At 34.9% G+C, this 22761-nt stretch overlaps 2 long non-coding RNA genes across 3 annotated transcripts; one reads left to right on the top strand and one right to left on the bottom strand.

The window, feature by feature from the left end:
* The first annotated feature begins 12881 nt into the window (after nt 1-12881).
* Nucleotides 12882-22375, top strand: LOC132163553 (uncharacterized). Its single transcript, XR_009438316.2, has 3 exons — nt 12882-13115; nt 13211-13251; nt 21720-22375. It is a non-coding gene; the product is annotated as an uncharacterized LOC132163553 (long non-coding RNA).
* Nucleotides 14696-19063, bottom strand: LOC148583990 (uncharacterized). Of its 2 annotated transcripts, none has more exons than XR_015912960.1 (2): nt 16040-19063; nt 14696-15813 (listed from the first exon to the last, which is right to left on the bottom strand). It is a non-coding gene; the product is annotated as an uncharacterized LOC148583990 (long non-coding RNA). The 2 variants fall into 2 exon arrangements; XR_015912959.1 differs by having other exon boundaries at nt 14696-15809.
* Nucleotides 22376-22761: the final 386 nt, after the last annotated feature.

The raw sequence follows: 22761 nt of genomic DNA, 5'->3' as shown, positions 1-22761 counted from the left end.
CAGAACTGGTTTTTTTTGGACAGAAATTTCCTACCATGGTAGTTTCAAGGGGATATGTGAACTCTTACTATTACTATTACTATTATCATTATTACTACTACTACTTTTTTGATGCTACATATATATATATATATATATTCAAGTTCAACAAGTGAAAGATTGCAAATTAATTAAAAGCATGTTCCTTCACTTCCTAATTCATAATCATATGATCCTCAAAAAATGTTCCCCCCGATGTCAACGATTAAGGATGATAGTTGTAAAATGAAGTTTTAAGATTAATTGAAGAAGGCTTTATTTGCCGAGCCTAAACAACTTGCATAGGCAGAAATACGTTGCAGGGGCATATGCATCATCAAGAGTTTTGCCACAAAAATCGATCACATGAACGACACTAATTTTCTTGAGTCATCCCAAATGTGATGTAGCATTTAAAATCATCATTCAATTTGAGATGATCATTATTGAATTTTAATCTATTGGTAATTTTAAATGACACGTCACATTTGAGATGATTCTATGAGGACTCTAGTCCTCCTTATATCATTACTCAATTCTCTTTTGGACAATAGTGATAAGGTGGTTGTGGCCTCCGGCTTTTAACAGAAATGTTAGATTTCTCATTTTTCTTTTTCTTTTTTAAAATAAAAATTGGTAATTTCTAAATGATGTGTCAACATTTCATGTGATCTATTGTTTTAGTAAATAGAAGCATAAGGTAATAAACACATAATTTGGAAAGTCTAGCGTATGTATGACCATAAAAAGGTATTTGGATTTGGGTAATCTGGTGTTGAGAAATGATTGTTACTTTGTACTTGTTCGTAATTTTAGTATTCATTGTCAAATTTTTTGTGTAATGATAGAACGTTGGACAATGTCATTTTTTCCAATGGTATGACGATGAAACATGTGCTCACGGATGGGAGGTCCTACCTGGGTTGTATAAACAAGTTAATTCTCTGAAGGGTAAAGTGTCATCATTTAGAGCCAGACTGAAGATCCAAACATATATGTTGGACTTTTCGTTGGTGATTTGTGTATTGCTCATTTGTCATTGGTTGATGGGGCATTGAGGCATGGGAAGGTTGTGTTTGGGGCCTTCATGCGTAACTTTTAATTGCATATTTTGTGTCATGGGATTAGGCAGGCACAAAAAAAATGGTATGACTTTTTAAATATATATAATTAAATGTATGTTAGTGTTTATACTGATTTGAATGTGAGTACGCTATATTTGGTGGTGAATTCGTTATATAACTTGTATGTCAAACTTAATTTGTATACAAGAACTTAGAATAGAGGCATGAATGAATTCATCAACATAACGTATTGTGCCAAAATTATAGATTGCATACATACTCAGCACAAAAACAACATCATTGTTTTGCAGGTTGTAACAAAAGCGCCACTATTGTCATAAATTGTGGCATATTACATTCATCCACTACAATAAAAAAATAACGTCTTAAACAAAAGTAGTGGGAAATGTGATTAGTGTTGAACACAATGAACTCCAAGCTAGTTAAGACGACATCACTAACATCATCTAGGTTAGTTAAGACAAGCATCATTGCGCAACACTACATCCTTGGCTCCTTAGTACACATGTAGCCCTACGTGTACTATTATGTTGTGACTACCCCGCTTCTGCTTTCACCTGCGGGTCATGAAATATTACTTAGTTACTATTGCACAACATATTGTACATGTATATGAAATATGTATTCTAAAAAGTATCGGTTTTACTTGTGACTGAGTCATCCTACGTGTACGAATACGAGGATGTGACGACCCCGCTTTTGCTTTTGCCTGCGGTTCATGAAATATTACTTAGTTACTATTACACAACATATTACACATGTATATGAAATGTGTATTCTAAAACCTATCAGTTTTACTTGTGACTTAGTGGCCCTATGTGTACGAACACGAGGCTGTGACAACCCTGCTTCTGCTTCCACCTGCGGTTCATAAAATATTATTTAGTTACTATTAAACAACATATTACATAGGTATATGAAATGTGTATTTTAAAAAGTATCGGTTTAACCTGTGACTAAGTCGCCCTACGTGTACGAACACGAGGCTGTGACGACCCCACTTTTGCTTCTGCCTGCGGTACATGCTAGGATACCTATAATGCATTAACCAAACATTAAGACAAAACAATTTCATGCTAAGCATTCTAGTATTCATATAATTAGACACAATAATGACCATGACCATGATATCCACCTCATACTCCAATACTTTTCAATCCATCATAATCCAAAACAGTAACTACTGTACCAAAAAACAACATAAACAAAAATCTTCATAAAAAGAACATAAACAATAGCATGCATTAATGTGATCCCTAGAATGCATTAACCAAACAATAAGACAAATAGCAACAAGATATTACTGGAATTAATGTTAAGTTAACAAATTTTGATATATGAACTGTGTGTAGCATCATATTTTGGCTTATATTTCTTTGGTTTCCACTTTTTACGGTCCGGATTGAAATTTAAATAACAACCTTTATAATTATGCCCTAAAACCCCACAATTTTTACATTTAACAATATATCCACTACGGGTTAGCTTGTAGGGGTTAGGCGGCTCATCAGCAGCTTTTCTCCTAACAATCTTTGGTCTACCAAGAGCCCTTCTATTGATAGGTGATAGGATTTCATTGCATGGATCATCAGCTGGCCATGTATTTGGACCTTCCATGCCATAAACTCGAGTTGCATATCCTTGCATGTACTTGTCCATCTTGTAATATCCATCCAAATATTCCTCCGGTTTTCGCTTATGCATGTAAATTGCAGCACAAGCATGTGAGCAAGGGATCCCACTCAGCTGGCATCTCCCACATGTGCATGTATGCTGATCTAACCTGACTAAATGCCGTACATCGTACACGTGGTCGACCTTAAACTCTAATTTATTCTATCACCGACTGATACAATTTCTTGCATCACTTTTTGACCTCTCCAACTTTTTCTAAATCTTTGGGCATATTGTGTATTGTGTCAATCGGATTCCGTTCCTTTCTTATTGGAAGCATGCCATTATTTGTCGACGAATATCTTCAACTATTGATAGGATGGGCTTACTCCTAGCTTCTTTAATCCAAGCATTAAAGCTCTCAGCCAAGTTATTCAAAAACATGTCGCTTTTGGTTTGGTAGCTGAAAGCATGTCTGGACCATGATACCTTAGGTACACCACTAAAGTAAGCGTGTGCACCTTTGTCCATTGACAAGATCTTCTACATGTGGTAGTCAAATGCATGAATATTGGCTGCACGTACAGCCCCCTATAACTCATCCTTAAAAGCATTCCCCCTGTAGCCTCTTGCTTTGAAGTTCGCATGTAGGTGCCGAACACAAAAGCGATGCTCAGCATGTGGCAACACAGCGTCAACTGCATTTTCAAGTCCTTACACACTTACATTTATGCATTGAATTACATTTACGAACATAAACAAATAGAATAATACAATAAGAACATAAATAGTTTATTACACCAAATATCTTTTGCCTGTTAGACATAATAGTCCAATCAAGTCCGCCTTCTGCCTTGCATAAATCCTCCATTAAAATGTTAATAAACCACTGCCACAACTCTCTTGTCTCTGCCTCGGCCACAACAAATGCAATGGAGAACATGTCATCGTTGCCATCCTTGCTGTTGTGCAAATTTTAACACTCGCAATTGCACGAATCATTTGTAGTTTAATGGATTGCAAGTGTAAGGTTGAACCCACAGAGAATCGTATTTTTTAAAGAGAAATTTAAATCTAAAATAATTTTACCCTAACCTAGTTCCAAAAAGGGTTTTGATTTTGGTTTTAAAAATTAAAAGACAAACATAAACTAATCAAAATAAACTAAGAGATAAAACACTAAGGTTTAGGAATTCACACTCACTGAATCATAACAACATACTTCCATGTTTATCAATATTAATATGAAGTTCTCACAATTAAAATCTTAAATATGTTTTACTATGTTTCAAACAATTAATCAAAACCGTCTCATGTATCCATTCATTGCACAAATCACAAGAGGAATCCAATATCAATTAAATCATCAGATGTATCCGTAAATCACAAAAGATATCCAATCTTAATTGAAACACCAAATGTGTCAGTAGAACAAATCACAAGGGATATCCAATTATTTAGGCAAATAAAATCAAACAATCCATTATGTGAAATTATATTAAATCATCAAGTATATCCTTAAATCACAAAAGATATCCAAGAATCACTCCACACATTGAAAATAAGTAAAACAATTGAAATATTAAACCCAATAAAATCAGATAAATAAATACTTACATGAAAGTATTGATGTTTTTCATCAGTGAGGCTTCATCCCCAACCTGAGTTGGGAATTTAACTCCACATAAAAATAAAATCTAAATCTAAAGAAAACCTAAACTAAAAAGAGAAAAACTGTAGAATTTTGCTCTTTGAAATTCTATATCTTTTCTTGAATTCAAAGAGGTCTATTTATAGGCTTAGGAAAGTCCTAGATGCCCAAGTAAACCTAGATAATTCGGAGGTCTGTCTTCCAGTCAAAAAAGAAGTCTGAAATCGGAATAGGATTCGTCCAGATTTGTGTCCTTTTCTTGTGGGGCGATTTTGGCATAGTAGCCGTCTGAATTAGGAAAATATTATTTCACAATGAACTGTAGTATTTTGCGTTAGCTTTCCAATGCCACTTGAGTCACTTCAATATGATATTTGAACAGAAAGTTATGGCCAAAATACTGAGACATGTGCAGAATTTGAATTTGAATCCAATCTAATATTTAATCCGATCTAACCTTTTTCTTGAATTTGGTTAAACTTAATCACATCATCTAGGTCTTCTCAAAGTATGCTTTCTTCCAAACTTTGCATTTTTTCCTTTAAAGCTATAGTTTTTCTTCAACGACCTACAAAATACTAAAAACACAAAACATTAAATAACGACACATCTAAAGGATTAACTAATGTAAATAAAGGGGGTCCAAATATGCAATATTTGGCACTTATCACTTGCATATGGCACACAGCAATTGCCCCCCATATTCGCCTTTCATATCACAAGCATCTAAACAAATTATGGGCCGACAACCATACTTGAACCTTTTCTTGCACGCATCAAGATAAATATACATCAATTGGAAGAATGCTCCATCTCTTTATACATAAGCACTACTATCAGGGTTGGTGCTACGTATTGCCAACGCATACCTCCTTGTGATGTGATATTACTTAGAATGGCTACCAAAAAGTTGATGCAATACCTCATTCTTCGCTCTATAGCAACGAAGCAATGTGAACGTCTATGTTAAGGTCTCTCTTTACCCTCTGTTTCAATGCAAACAATGTCCATGTGGGGTCATCCCTGAAGTTCTTGTTATAAGTACGAACAAGATATTCGACATCGTATCTGGTGTTTTTATACTGATTACCACAAATATGAATCGGGTAGTAAGTTTTAATTTGAATACAAGTCCTCGTAGAATCAATAGGAGCATAAATCCTCCATGCGCAATGCTCTTCTTTATAAACTGCACTAACTCTACTCATGCCATTATGTTTGTAGTGGTAATCGAACCCCTTCTGCACTGCATAAGTCTTTAGTGTCCACTTGAAGACATTTGTATCTGGAAATTGATCCCCAACTTCAAAAGTTACTAGAATTTTCAAGTCATGTTTCTCATTGAACTGCCTATATCGCTTCTTCTTTCCAACATCGTCAAAATCACTGCCTTGCAAACTTACAAGACCATCACCTAAATCATCAGATTCCTTATCCCCAATGTAGGCTCCCATATCTCTTATGTTATAGTCAACCTTGTCCCACTAGTTGGCCATTCCATCATTTTCTTCGTTGACCTCATCAGCATCGTAGGATAGGTCTTCATCCTTGCTATCAGTTATTTCGAAGTCACTCAACAGATCCTTGATCATGTGATCAATATCCTGAGTCACTGTGGTCTTCCGTGGCCAACCACGTTTTCTCTCTTCTTTACCGGTTTTAGGGATGGTGTTCACACCGACGCAAGCCTTGTCCTCCACACCGACACTAGTATTGTCCTCCACACCGACATTAACATTCCTTCCTCTTCCTGAAAAAAAAAAAAAAAAAATAATAAATAAATAAATAAAAACTTGCATGGATTAACCTACTCTCAATTTAATAGAATAAACGAAACATCAAAAAAATTAAAATAATGTAATCTTGTTTACTTCCTCGACTTGTGGTCGGTTACTTGCTTGCTTGACCACTTGGAGATGCACATTCAGTGGAGGTCTTTCTCTTGGAGGGTGTAACAGTACGGGCAGTCCTAATTTTGACCCGTGGGCTTTTACACTTTCTTGATTGAGAAATTTCACATTCTCCATCTTCACGGGCAGTCCCAGATATTTCATCCACCCCACCCCCCCCTTCTCCATCGCTATTTTGTCCATCTTTAACAGCTTCAAGAAAGAAATGCTTTTCTACCATTATAGCATCGTCCACCATATATTCAACATATAAATGAACTTGGTCATATTTGTAATCTTCAGCAATATTTAAAAAATCTAAAAGGTTTGAATCACTATTCAAAAGTATCACGTGTTGATGATGGTCGCCGACGTTGTACCAGCATCTAATGTCGTTCACATATCCTAAATCGCGAACGAGCTCTTTCACTTTCCATAGGCTCAAGTAGTCAACATCATACCTGTTTACTTGATGTACGTCACCACCAACGTACGTAAATGGATTATGGTGTATTATCCCGCCATGATGGATTGTTATATTAATAACCATATCTGTAAATATATGAAAGACTATTTATAACAACAACAAAAAATGAAGGAGCATGATGCACTTGTTCAATTGTATGCAACACAAAATATATATATATATTAACAATAGTTAATGAAGGAGCATGATGCACTTGTTCAATTGCATGCAACAAAAAAAACATATTAACAATGGTTATGGCTGGTTGCATTATATTTAATGGCAGTATTCCATTATATTTAGGGTGTAATCCTAAATACTGGATAATTAATGGCAGTATTCCATTATATTTAGAGAAGAAAAAAGATAAGTGTGTGACTGTTCAAGGGCTGCTAATAGCATATGTAGTGTTAGCAGGAATACAATCTCTTAAGTGAATTATTGGTAATAGATTATCTACCCAAGTACTTGTCATCTTAGTATCTCTAAATTTTCATGTCTTTTGAGCTATTAAAACCTAAAAAAGCACTTCACCTTCAACCTTCAGTTTCCAAATCTTACCCTAGGTTTACTACCTTTCTCCGTACATTTTATCTACACATCTAAATTGAAACAAAGTTTTTATTTTTATTTTTATTTTTTTTATAAGTAACAAAAAGGGGGAGGGGGGGGGGGGGATCAATTTAGACGTGTAAATAAAAAATAAATAAAATAAGGTGTTGAATGATGTAACCATTTAATGCATACAATGAAGTTTACAAAGCATGAAGTACTGCACGGAACAATCACCCAACCCAAGTCCCACAAATATCAATAGTGGACAATCACCCAACCTATGTGCCACAAATACCAAATTACCACCCTTTTTTGAAATTACTCACAACCATCTCTATGACCCACAACCCGTTGTCAAAAGGAAAACACATGACAAAACACACCTTCTGCCTATTATAGATAAAGCCACTAAACCTAAACAAGTTCACAACTAATACTTTAATAAACTACCAACTTGTCTCATTCCAGAACCACAACCCACATGCATGGACCACCACAATCCACAACCCACTGCCAATCTGTAGCAATAATGTAACTTTCAATGCAATAAAGTATACAGAATATTCTAATACAACAACGCAATAAAGTATATATAAATCCAACACAGACTCGACAAAAATTTTGGGGGATGGGAGTTTCATAAAATTACAAGAAAAGCTTCATACAACACAAAAGCTACCTAAAACTACAAGAAAATGTTTACATTCCTTTGAACCAACAACATCCACAAAAAAAATTCAAGCAAATACCTCTAGCCGGTGGGTATCCGTGTGTGCGTCGATGGCTGCGTGGGTTTGATTGGGAAGGTTGTGGGAAGGTCGTGGGTTTGACCGGCAACAGCAAATTCTAGCGGCAGGGGGAGAACGGTGAGTTGCTGGTGACTCGCGTTGCTTTGAAATCCCTAGGTTCTACGATTTTGGGGGTTTCAACAAGAAAACCCCCAAGTTTACTAAAATGTACCGTTTTGGCTAGTGTCAAAACCGTGAGTTTAGGATCCTACGTGTCAACAGTGGACACGTAAAATCCTAAAATATTCTGATGTGGGCAAGAATAAAATGGTGCGTTTTAAAGAATATAACGGCAATTAAAAACATTTGACGGTAGAGATTTTATTGGAATTTCAATTGACCTAGGAAGTAAATTTTCGAAAAAAAAAAAACTTAAAGGATATAAAAATTTGAGCACATTGACCCAGGACCTATGATATATTTTCTCATTCTTTTTTAAGCTTTTATCATATATATATATATATATATATATATATATACACTGTAATTATTGTCATTTTCACCGCTATATATACCATTCGAAAATCATTCAGATTTCTTTTAAAAATACGCCACCGGCGAATGTGTATAATCAAGAAATGATTTCCTCCAGCAGACAAGCACCGTGGCTACTGACGTGGCTCATATTGTCTACGGTTGGGCTGGGCATTGTCGGAGCATCAATTTTCCAAAGAAAGCGAGCAACTGTGACAGTCATAAATGATTTAGGAAAAGGCTTGGATCTGACCGTTCACTATAAATCGAATGACGATCTTGGCGTCCACGTAGTCCCACTAGGTGCTATGTACAATTTCAGCTTCAGACCCAACCTTTTTCGGACAACCAATATAATTGTCAGTTGGATTGGAAAACAAATAATTCTCACAACTACCCCGGTATCTATTTGTTTAATAAATGCCATTGGTAATTGTAATTGTTTACCATTATATATTTTTCAGAAAATGATGATTTCCATTTCAAATTGTTTTTTCCATTTCTTTAATTTAATGCATTTTAAAAGGTAGAGACTATTTGTTTAATAAATGCCATTGGTAATTGTAAATGTTTACCATTATATATCTTTGAGTGGAGACTATATATGTTGTTAATGAGAAACGATATAATTTATTGAATTTGTTTGGAGTTTATTACATGAGTCGACAAATTTAATGGCTAATCTATTAAATTTGTAAAAAATAGATGGTTGTATTGATTAATATCAGGATTTGATGAAGATTTGATTAGATTACATGATTATGATTTGATTTGATCATTTGTAACTTGTAAGCTCTATAAATAGTTTTATTCATATATAGATAGAGCCTAATTTTGTACACAATCAAATCATATCAAGTGAATGAATCAAGCTATTTAGTAGACTCTCATACAATTAACATACAACTATGATGATGTGACAGTAAAAATAGTCTTTGAATCAACGACAAAATCATCAAATATACTTAACAAAGACTATTCAGATTTCTCTTATAAGAGTATGTTTCGTATTGCGGTGGATGTAGAGCTTTTGTCCGTGAGTTTTTTGTCAAAAGCGCTTTTACTGAAAAACGGTTTACATGTTTGGTAACGACATGTCTTAAGCGCTTTTTTAAAATTATTGATGTTTGGTAACAAAACTAAAAATGTGCTTTTAGTTGTAAAAATGACAATAAAAGACATGTAGGATTATTGATGTTTTAACTTTAAATACAAAACCATAATAATAGTATAAAAAATAAAGAAACATGAATGGGCAAAAAGGAACAATTCAACAGAAAAAAACAAATATGTTCTAGAAACAATTTAGAAAAAAAAAAAAAAAGAAGAAGAAGTTAATCTGACAAACCCATATCTACCACACTTTTCTTTGCTGGAATTTCAAATACGAATGCAATAAAGTTTATTTTCGATTATCAAGGGGTACAGCACAAGCTGCACAATGAGAAACCCAAAGATAGAGATAGAGATAAAAAAATCAGTGGATTTTCTCCTCTCCAAGAACTCTCTCCTTTAGTCACAAATTTTTCACTCGCCCAAATCAAAAGAACCATCGTCTCTCTCTCACTCTACAAATCCCTTCTAATCGCTCCAAGAAAACTAGAGTGTACTAAGAAACTAATAACCCCAAAATTCATCTCTTTATCTTTAACCCCAAAAATCCATCATTCCAACGGAAGCTCATCCGTACATTAATGGCGGTCGAGAGTCTTGAGACCCAAAAAGACCCAGTCGAATGATCAAACTTACCACAATATCCAACTATTGAAGAGAAGCGACGAGTTCATCAATTCTCCAAATCGTAGAAGGGTTTGCAGCTCTCAGATTCATTGAAGATGATGTAAGACGTGGAAAAAATATGTATATATATCAGTATTGTTGTGATTATGTGAATTTTGTTCGGATATTTTTGTCCAATTGTGATTTTGATTAAACCAAAACTGCGGCGCGCATTTTGGTTGGAAGTCTGTTTTGTCAAAATCCTCGAATTTGAGCTTTGGACTAAACGTGGGTTTGGAGCGTTTGCAAACTCAAAAGTCCTTTCAAAGGATTTTACCAAACGACCTCAGTTTTTCTGAAACGGGCTTTTCAAGGCTTAGAAGCACTTTTTGGGTCTGTAACCGCCGACCCAAACAGGCTCTAAGCATATTAACGAACGAGAGAGGGAGAGAGAGAAATAGAAAATAAATTATAGAGATAAATGTAAAATTGATCTATGTGGTTGGCCTAAATTACAAATAACTTTATATGGTATAACAAATAATTTATATGTACCTATAGTTGGCCTAAATTATAAATTACTCCTTGTGGTATAAAAATTAATTAATTATAGGTCCTCATGGTACGTAGGCCAAAATAACAGTTTGCTCCCTAAAATTAATTTTCGTGAAGTAATTTAATAGAATTCGTTACTTTGTCACGTCATACTGTTATAGTAAATTAACCGTAATCTCTTTTATCCCCAAGATTTTACTTTGCGCATAACTTTTCCTCATTTTCATCTTTTTTGCTACGATTTTGGAGTATTTTGCGATAATTCACTATTCCCATTTTGTGAAGCGACTGACGAAGATGAAGATGATCAGGGAGGGTTATGCATGAGGTAAAATTAGTTTTAGGGATATAAGATCTTAGATTAATTTACTGTAGCCGTATGACATGGAGTGAGAGCTGATGTGTAATCTTAGCTACCTAGTTGGCATCATAAAATGATGTGAAAAATTATAATTGTCATTTTTGAAAGGCAGCAATTAATAATAAAACGTGTACGTTTTTATTGGGTATGACGTGATAAAGTGACAGATTTTGTTAAGTTACATAACGGAAATTGATTTTAGGGAGTAAACTGTTATTTTGGCATACCTAGAGGACTTATAAATTATTTTTTATACCACATGGAGTAATTTGTAATTTAAGCCAACTACAATGATCAATTTTGCATTTATCACTAAATTATATGAATATATAGTATGACATATATTGTTTACAAATGCATCTAAAATGCAAAATACATTTTAGATGGCTAATATGACTAATTTGCTTAGCATTTTTTGCATAAAATAAGTTCAATACGGCAAATGAAGAGCGCTCTTTAAAGAGTTAGGTACCGAAGATGATTGTCTAGAACAAAGAAAAAAAAAAAAAAAAAAACATTGTTTTGGTATCAATTTTTCTAGAGTTCGTATAGAATTCTAACTTGTAGAGTTCAATAAATTTGATCTAACCATTATTTTTCAAATTAAATCATTCACATTTTATCACCTCTAAAATATAGTTAATTTTCTATATCATTGTATATCAGGTGAGGTAAAATATTGAAACAGTAAAATCTAAAATATATTAAAAAAATAATAATAAAAAAAAAAAAATTACATATTATGCTTTCACTGATTATCAAAAAAATCACTGATTTTTAATTTTATCAAATAGATTTCCCATGAATAATATTGATGACATTAATGGATTTGTTGGTGCAAATTCAATGACACGTTACCAAAGGCGTGACGTGCCAAATTGGCACGGCACCATAGGGGTGATGTGTATCTTTGGCAAGTCACCCTTTGGTAATGGAGAAATGCTTAAGTGCAATAAAAAGACTATTTTTGGCCCATAAAAATCTTAAGTGGCAAGAGACTATAGGCTCTACTCTTAATTGCTGTGGCCCCACCCACTGATGAACCTATGGCCTCTTGCCACCTAAGACTTTTATGTACCAAAAATGGGCTTTGTATTGCACTATAGCATATCTCTTAGTAATGTGTCAATTTGGCACGTCACAACTTTGGTAACGTGTCAATGTGACACGTCACCTTTGTTTAGGTGGCGTGTCGAAGTGGCACGTTACCAAAGTTGTGACGTGCCAACAGTGACACGTCACTATATTTAATTAATTAATTAATTCCTAATGACATTTTGAAAAATAAAAAGGATGTAAACGAACAAAACTACCCATGAGCCTGTTCGGCTAGCTCGTGCTTGACTAGATTATTAAATGATCCGCTCGTGGACACGAAACTAAACTCAATTATTAAACGATTGATACATGCCCATATAAAACTCGGCTTGCTCGTTTAACGATCGTGAACATTAGCGCGACTAGCATATATATATAGTATTAGTATATATTAATTAATAAATATATGTACATATAATAATAAGTATTAATATATATTAATACTTATTATTTATTACATAACTAATTAAATACAATATATTGTTAATGTATATTCTTTATTAAGTATTTGTCAAAAAAAAAATACTTAAGTAACAATAATTAATTGGTATACAATATATAATTGGGAATGTGCACCAAGAGCTACCTTGGCCCAGAATACCCCCCAGCTCCCTTTCTCTCTTTTTCTTTCTTCTTCCCTCTTTTTTCTTCCTTCCCGCGCTACCTTCTTCTTTCTTCTTCTCTTTTTCTCTCTTTTTCTTTCTTATTCTCTCTGCGCTCTCACACCTAGTATACCCCCCAGCCCCCTCTTCTCTCAGATGGGAAGAAGAAAAAGAAAAGGAAAAGAGAAGATAATAAGAAAAAGAAAAAGAGAAGAGAAGATCTGATTTTTTTTTGGCTAGGTTTGGGATTTTGATCTTTTTTTTTCCTGCTGGGTTTGGGTTTTTTAAATTTTTCTGAGACTGATTTTTCTGGTTGGTTTGGTTTGATTTTTTAGGTTGAATCCACTTGGGGAATGGACATCCTCTACTCTAATGGGTAATTTTTCTGATTTTTCTATCATTTGTCTTAGCTTTCTAATGTTCTTTGCTGTTGCATGTTCCTGATTTTAGATACTCTCCAAATCCACATAGTGAGTAGTAAAATTAGATTCCAAGTTCAAAACTTTTGATTTTGTTTACATTTGATTGATGTATTGTTGCTCGCACATATGGAAGTTCCTCCATGATCTGAAAATTATTCATGGTTAGACTTGAATAATTTGTCGAAAAGAAGCTCCTCCTATACAAGATCTGCTGCCTCTGCAAATCAAAATTTAATTGAAAAAATAAATTCGGAATTTTTTTTTTTAAAAAAAATTTATTATTATTTTTTAAACTTTAGTGACGTGTGGATTTTTGACATGCCACGTTTTGGTGACATGTCAAATCTGACACGTCACCAAAGGGTGACGTGTTGGACTTGACACATCACCAAAGGGTGACATGTCAAAAATTCACACATTACTAAAGTCCCAGTAGTGACATCTTAATTTTTGACCTGCCACACACGTTACTAATGACACGTCATTAAACATTAGTGTCGTGTCAACAAGCTTAACACGTCACTAAGGGATGGTCAATAAAAACTCAATTTTTTGTAGTTGTCTATTGGGCATTTTTTGTTGTGCTAAGTTTTATGCTTTTTTGGCTCTAAATTAATATCTAGCTTGTTATATTTATAAGGGATAATTTTATCCTTCAAATAAAACTAATTGGATCTCCTCCAGTTCAATTGAAATTAATGGAGAATGTTAACATTTTCTTTTATATCATTGAGTTTTCCTAAGTTCTTTAAATCGTTGATGATCTCTGCCAAATACATTAGCCCATAATAATCAAATAAAAATCTCTTTGGATGGACCCATAAAATTTAATATCCCCAATGTAAATATATGGAAATATAGGAAGGTCTAGAGAGGTACAAGGGTGAGTTGTCCACTGTCGATTGCTGGTGTGAGTTTGACACATGTCTGCATGTTTGCTTGTTAGAGCATCTTGAGCAGTGAATGTCTTTTTCATTTTAACTCTTAGTTTTTCACTATCAGCTCCAGCAGAATATATATTTTAACTATTTACTTTATTTAAATATTATTTTCAATATTTTTTATCCTACCTTTTACGGTTTCTCTCTCTCCAAACCAAGAAATGTCTCTCTCTCTCTCTCTCTCTCTCTCTCTCTCGGCAAACCAGGGAGAACATCTATTGTCTCTCTCTCCGTCAGCAAACCAGGGAATTGAAGATCTTCCCCCTCTCTCTCCTCTCTCTCTCAGAGCAAAACCATCAACAACTGGAAATCAAATCTTCCCCTCTTTTTCTCTTCTCTCTTGGCAAAACCAAACCGACAAATCAACACCAAGAAATCAGATCGGACCACAAAATGGGGAAATCAAAATTAAATTAGACCATCTCTCGTCTCTATTGGCATGGTGGGTAATAGAATAGATAATTTTCTGTAAAAACAGCCCGAACTTCACGTTGGGTTGTCTTTCATATATATATAAATGATGAATAACAAGATTACAATATTTGAATATTTACAATTATCTAATCTGTACTATTTAAATTCAAACTCTATTTGTATTTGAAATCAAACTAAGTTGTGGATAAGGATGTGTTCCAATATGCCCTTGCAATCGAGATGGAGGGGCAAAGACATTGAGATTGACTTTAGAAAATTGAACCTAGCTGCAACAAGAGGCTTGGTTAAGACATCAGCAATTTGATATTTGCTTGAGAGAAACTTGACGATGAGACTTTTGGTTGCAACCCTGAAAAATTGGATTTGCTGACAAATAAGTAGAACCGATGTTATCACAAAATAATATTGGGGCAGTCGGTAGAAAAACACTTAACTCACTAAGTAGAGATTGAAGCTAACATAAGTCTGCAGCAGTGTTTGCTATGGATTTATACTTAGATTTTGTGGTCGAGCGAGACATTGTGGGTTGCTTTTTGAAGCTCCATGAAAGTAGATTAGAGCCAAGAAAAATAAGAAACCTGAAGTGGACCGTATGTCATCTGGACAACCTACCCAATCTGCATTCGAAAAGGCAAATAGTTGATTTGAGGAGCACTTTCTGATAAGAAGACCATGATCAATAGTGTGCTTCAAGTAGCGTAGGATTCGCTTGACAGCATACCAGTGGGTGTCTTGTGGCTCATTCATAAATTGAGATACCTTACTGACATCAAATGCAATGTCAAGTCTTGTGATGGATAGGTACTGTAAGGCGCCAACTATACTCCGATAAAGAGTTGCATCATCAAACTTTACACCATCAAATTTGCTAAGAGTGGTAGAGGATGACATGGGAGATGTAATAGGTTTTGCTAGTGACATGTTGGCACGTTTGAGAATATCAGAAATATACCTTTGTTGACAGAGGTGAATTCTAACAACAGACCGAGAAACCTCCACCCCTAAGAAGAAGTTCAACTTTCCAAGATCCTTGATTGGAAAATCAGCAGAGAACTGTTGGATGAGGCCATTAATTGCAGTCGGGGATGAGCTTGTGAGAATAATGTCGTCGACATACACGAGCAAAAAGCCGAACACTGCCTTCAGAAAAAATGAACAATGAACTGTCAGACCGAGATCCATGAAAACGAAGATCAAAAAACTTAGAGCTGAGTTGCTGAAATCATGCTTGGTGAGCTTGTTTTAAGCCATAGAGAGCTTTCTTGAGATGACAAACAGCTGTGGGGGCATTAGCATCAATAAATCCAGGAGGTTGGACCATGTAAATAGACTCTTGGAGAAGGCCATGAAGAAATGCATTACTCACGTCGATTTGTTTAATTTCCCATCCGGCAGTCACACCAAGTGAAAGAACAGTTTGAATAGTTATTGGCTTAACTACTGGACTGTATGTGTCTCCAAGATCAATACCCGGTTGCTGATGAAAGCCCTTGGCAACAAGGCAAGCCTTATATCTTTCAATACTACCATTAGCCTTTCTTTTGAGGCGAAAAACCTATTTTGCTCCAATAACATTCATAAAAGGGTTGTAAGGAACTAAATCCCAAGTCCGATTTTTTATGAGAGCATTGAACTCCTTTGCCATTGCAGTATGCCATTCTTGGTGTTTAGAGGCAGAGGTGAAACATGTGGGTTCTTACCATGGGTAGTGAGAAAGGTGTTTAAGGCATGAGGTGAAGTATAGGGAATGGTGCCATTTGTAGGGATTTTTGGTTTATGGATATTATGTTGGGAGCGAGTAACCATGGTGTGGGTTCTAGTGCGAGCTATGGGAGAGGTCACGGGTAATGCAGAACTATTATTTACTGTGTCAGATGGTTCAGATGAGGAAACAGTAGGCAGTGATTTAGTTATGTCAGGAGTGAGGTTGGATTTGGACACAATAGGAGAGACTCTTACGTAGGGACTGCAATAGGAGAGACTCTTACGTAGGGACTGCAATAGGAGAGACTCTTACGTAGGGACTGCTGGTAGGAGAGATTTGCATTAAAGGATTGTAGGTAGCACTTGCCTAAAAAATATTCAGATAATGGAGAAGAATTTTGTGTGAAGGACCGTGTAGATGAAGACTTGTTGGGCAAAGAAGACAAAATAGGAGATAATGGAGATGAATTTTGTGGGGACCGTGTAGATGAATACTTGTTGGGCAAAGGAGACAAAATAGGAGATAATGGAGAGGAATTTTGTGTGAAGGACACGGGTCCGCTGGGAGAGGCTACATTAGGAGACAAAATAGGCTCAAATGATGGAGAAGAATTGTGAGTGAAGGACCGTGTAGCAAGTGGAGATATGTGAGACAAAGGTGACACAGTTTTTGAAGAGGAATCTTGGAGTCAAAGAGACCTTGGAGATGATGACTTGCTGTGCAAAGGAGAGACTAGTGGAGACCCATTGGGCAAAGAGAAGACACGTGGGAGTGAAGGGGGAATTGCATATGAGAATGGGACCGGTTTGGGTGGAGATAAGGATGATGACAAATTTTGAAATGGAAAAACAGATTCGTTGAAGATAACGTGCCTGACAATATAGATTCTTCCAGTGAGAATATCAAGATATTTGTAATCAGTGTGGGGTCTGCTATATTCCAAAAAACACACATGATTTTGATCGGAATGAAAATTTATTTTTATTGTACGGTCTTAAGTAGGGAAAACATTCACAGCCAAAAATAGATAAATTTGTAATCAGGACTCCCACCAAATAATAATTCAAAGGGTGACTTTTGTGTATTAATGGATGAAGGCAAACGATTAATGAGAAGGGTGGCTGTGTCAAAGGCTTCATCCCAAAATTGAAATGGGACTTTGGAGTGAGAAAGAAGAGTTAAGCCGGTATCAATTATATGACGATGTTTAGGTTCCACACTTCCATTTTGATGATGTGTGTGACATGATTGCCTATAGTTGATACCTACAGAGTTGAAATAACGTTGGAGGGGAATAAATTCTCATCCCCCATCGATTTGAACTGATTTAATTTGGAGATTAAAAAATTTTTCCACTAAAGTTCGAAATTTGATAAATGTGGAAAATACATTAGATTTAGAAGTTAATGGAAAAAGCCAAGAATAACGACTAAAGTCATCGACAATGCATAAAAAAGTAGTGTTTATTATTCATTGAAAGAATTGGAGCACGGCCCCATACATTAGGAAATAACAAGCTTAAAGGAGCAATAGAAACCGATGGTGATGACCCAAAATGTAAACGATGCATTTTTCCTTGCTAAAAAGTGGGACACACTTATGGAGGTTTATTTGATGAGACTGGAAGACAATGTTTGGACAGAACATTGCAGACAACTCGGAGAGCAAGATGGCCGAGTCGACGATGCCAAGAATCAACAGAGACACGCTCATGAAGGCACGCTGAAGGAGATGGAGACGAAGAGGAAGGAGATGGCTAGATGTAAAGACCATCTCTACTCGGGCCACGTAGAAGCAAATGGCAGCTGTGTAGATCCTTCACATGAAAATCAAATGGATGAAACTCAATAAAAACATTATTATCACAAGTGAATTTATTGACAGAAATTAAATTTTGCTGAATGGCATGAACGTGCAACAAGGATTTAAGAGAAAAGTGTTTGTGTGTAGAAGGTAAAAAAGTTGAACTGGTATGTAAGATATTCAAACCTTGACCATTTCTAACACGAATCTGTTCATTGCATGCATATTTGTTTGCTGTGATATTGAGGTTGGTGAGGTCATTGGTCAGGTGATGGGTAGAAAACCGTGTTAGGGTACTAGTTCATATCATGAGAGGATTGATTTACAGTGAGAAAGGATGCAGGTGGAGAAGACACTTGGTAGGCATGATCAAATTTGTGGTAGCACTTGGCAACATTATGACCAACCTTGTTGCATAATTGACACATGGGTCGATTTGAAGAGCCAAATTGATGAGATGAGGGAGCATGACCACCATGTCCCCTGCCACGGCCACGTCCATGAAACGAACCATTGGAGGGACCATTTGATGCACGGCCACCACGTCCATAAATGGGAATTAGGCGTTGAGCAACATGAACTGAGGAGTTGGTCAAATCTGGAACAGAATTGTTCTGTTCTAGCTGTTACTCGAATATGAGTAAATGAGCATACAGATCTTCTAATGAGATAGGCTCCAAATGTGTTATGAGAGAAGCAACCAAATAATCAAATTTAGCCGAGAGACCTCCAATTAAATAACATACCAGATTTATATCCTTAACAGGATCTTCAACAGATGCCAATAGATTGGACCAACGTTGGGCTTGCATGAAATAGTCAGCCACGGAGAGGTCGCCTTTCTTTATTGTGGTCAAAAGAAGCTTAGTTTGCATGACACGGGCTTTGGCTTCCAAAGCAAACATCTTTTCCAGTTGTAACCACCATACAGCATGTGAGGTTTTGATACCCACAACATGAGGTAAGATGTTTGTTGAAAGAGTAGATATGAGGGCACTGAGGACTATTTTGTCTTGATGATACCAGGTTGAGTATTATGGATTTTTGACCAAGACTGATGGAGTAGATTCAGTGGCGACGGAGTTAATGAATTTGGGAGGACATATAGATTTTCCGGTGACAGATTCATATAACTCATTTCCCTCAAGGTATAGGACAATTTGGGTATGCCATACGGGATAATTATCTCGAGAAAGCTTGATTTGTATGTAGTGATGGAGAGAATGTAAAGTGGTAGGGGCTATAGAGAGACCATCGGAGGTGGTGGAAGAAACGGAAGTGGAAGAAGCCATGAGTAAAACATATGTCAATGAGAGCTTTAATACCATAATAGAATAGATAATTTTCTGTAAAAACAGCTCGAACTTCACGTTAGGTTGTGTTTCATATATATAAATGATGAATAACAAGATTACAATATTTGAATATTTACAATTATCTAATATGTACTATTTGAATTTATACTCTATTTGTATTTGAATTCAAACTAAGCTGTGGATAAGGATGTGTTCCAATAGTGGGTTGGAGATATGGGCTATAAAACCAAGTCGGGCTATTAAGTGAGCGAAGCATCTCGCGAGCAAGCTCGGGCTCGGCTCGCATAAGCTCGACTCGAATATTAAATGAAGCGTTTCATGAACACAAATCCTAACTCGAATATTAAACGAAGCAAGCTCGGCCCGACGTGGCTAAGCTCGTGAGCAAGTTCGTATAAGGCTCGCCTCGTTTATTAGGCTTGGCTTGTATATTTTTTTAATAAGTAACAAATACCTTTGTTTTTTGTTATTTATGCATGTGTGTGTGTGTATATAGTAAATAATAAGAAATATTTGATATTATCATTAATCATTTTATTATATGGTACAAGTTATTGTGTCAGTTAATAAAAATATTATCATTAGATAGTTTATACTTGACTCGTGTTAAGCATTAACATTTTAATATATTAACTAAATAAATAAATAATACTATATGTAATATGATGGTAGACTATTAGTGTGTGTGACATAAAGGCGTTCGACATTGTCATTTAAAAAACATAAGAAGAAATTAATCATATTAATTTCTTAGATACAAACGCGATTGAGCCTTGTGTGTATCTATATTAATTATAAATTAAGTAACAAATAACAATGGTCTTACTTAGATACAATAACCTTTGGATCATTTGAATGATTCATATGCTTAATCATAATATCAATATGGTATATTGGTATGGTCACATTGTCTAAGTATTATCATGTGAATCTAAGAGTTTTGATCATATAACTTGAAGTATCACCGTTAGATCATTAGGAGTTTGATCATATGATTTGAAGTATCATCATTAAATCAATAGGAGTTTGAGAATTACCATTAGATGATAGTTTAATGTGATATGATTTAATGAGATAATATGATCATATTCATATAAACCAAGATAACGCATAATAATTGAAGTATCACCTTTAGATCATTAGGAGTTTGAGTATTACCATTAGATAACAATTTAATTTAATATGATCTAACCAAATCATATGATCATATTCATATAAATAATGATAATGATCTAAAAAATAATTATTACGTTTATTGTTGTTCTTCATAATCTCAAGTAACTACAATTATATATTCTATACAATTGATTTTGAAGGGAAACAAGAAAGACACAAAAATACTTCTAGAATTATTCTTAGTTTATATGAGACGAATGACAAATTTTTCTAAGCTCTAATTTGTCAAACAACATGAGGAGGAAAAAAAAAGACTTTGTGGCCTCTGTTTGGTAAAAAAACTTGTGGGCTCTCATTATAAAACAATGTTTTTTTTTTTTAATCTTTTCATACAAAACATTCATATTTTTTTTTCACATTAATTCATTTTTGCTACAAGAAAAGAAGAAGAAGAAAAGCCCCAAGGCTCAATTTTTTGTTTTTTCACATTAATTCATACTGCACACATCCCATTTTCCTTCTTGGATCAGATTCATATTTGACTTGAAAATGAAATAGAGAAGATTCCAATCATTTACGCATCGGAGATTTTTTTGGGCCATCAGCTATACTATAACTAAGAGGTTACCCTAAAAAAAGAAAATAAAATTAAAAAAAAAAAAAAAAAAAAAGTGCTGTGTCAGATAGATGGTTACCTAAAGTCAGCTAAAGTTATCCAAAGAAATATGTATTAAATTAGGGAACATAAATCTAATCTAACTGAACTCCCCTTTTTTTGATAAGAAAATTAGGTATTCATTAGGTTGGACTCGTTCACATTTCCATGGAATAGAATATATATGTTAACAACTTCAAATTCTTTGTTTGTTATTGTGTTTTTTTATTTTTAACCTTATCTATCTTTACCCTATAATTTTCACCACTATATATGCGATGTGTGAACAATTTGAAAGTCATATTATATCATTGAGATTCCTGGTTTATTAGACAAGAAACAAGCAACATGGTGACATCATATTCTAGCACAAATGTAACGTTGGTAGCGATGATAATGATGGTGTTGATGATATATTTGTCCATGTGGGGGACGTTTGATAATGTTGCAGCAACATCGACAGATACAATTTTCCAACGCAAGCGAACATGGGTGACAATAAATAATGCACTAGAAAACACCACAGAACTTCAGGCTAAGTGTGAGTCAAAGGATGACGATCTTGGTTTACATAATATCAGCACAGGTGCCAACGTACTACACCTTCACATTTAGACCAAATTTGCTTGGGACGACAGCATTCACGTGTAACTTTTCGTGGGCTATTCTGAACAATTACACGTTTCAGATCTTCGACTATGACAGGGATCATAGAGTTTGCAGCAAATGCGTTTGGCATATTTTGACTACGGGTCCATGTGAATATGACTATAAAAACAAGACGTATGATTTGTGCCATCCATGGACCTGATTGATTACAAGAGCTCTAGCCGGCTACAATCTATCAATATTATAAATAACTAATGTTGTAGTTTGCCATATATATATATATATATATCTGTGTGTGTATATATTTGTGGAGACTGTTTGGAAGTCATTCAAGTATTTCTCTTATAATTGATTTTTCTTTTTTATTGTTTGGATTTGAATTTTTCAATGGAATGCATGCATCCATTGGACAATGATGATATAGCTTGTAGTTTTGATGTTCATGCATGGCGGCTGAGCCCACATAGCTGACCAGCCAGTATTTGGTTTTTAGATTTACTTATTCTTTTATAATCACTACGCGCACACCACTCATATTGAGTTTTGGTTGTGTATTAGTACTGCATTTTGGACTTTTGGTAAGTGAAAAGGCGGTTATGATTATTAATTATTAGCTAAAACTGCTAACCGTAACTGTCTAGGCAGTTAGTAAAATTTATTAATCGTCTCCGTTAACCGTCTAGGCGGTTAATTATAATCGGCGATTAGCTGTTAATAACCTTAATAATCGCTAACCACTTTTTTTTTTTTTTTTTAATATTTTTTTTAAGTTAAAAAATCAATGATGTATTTTGTCTACTTAATTTACTTCATTTTTATCCTTTTCTTAGCTAGATTGATTGGTAAAAACACATAAATTTATTTGCCAATTATGAATGGAATAT

Source organism: Corylus avellana, chromosome 8 (assembly GCF_965113065.1).
Source record: "Corylus avellana chromosome 8, dhCorAvel1.hap1.2, whole genome shotgun sequence".
Taxonomy (NCBI): domain Eukaryota; kingdom Viridiplantae; phylum Streptophyta; class Magnoliopsida; order Fagales; family Betulaceae; genus Corylus; species Corylus avellana.
The sequence above is the reverse complement of the archived record's forward strand: the minus strand, read 5'-3'. Positions and strand labels throughout refer to the sequence as shown.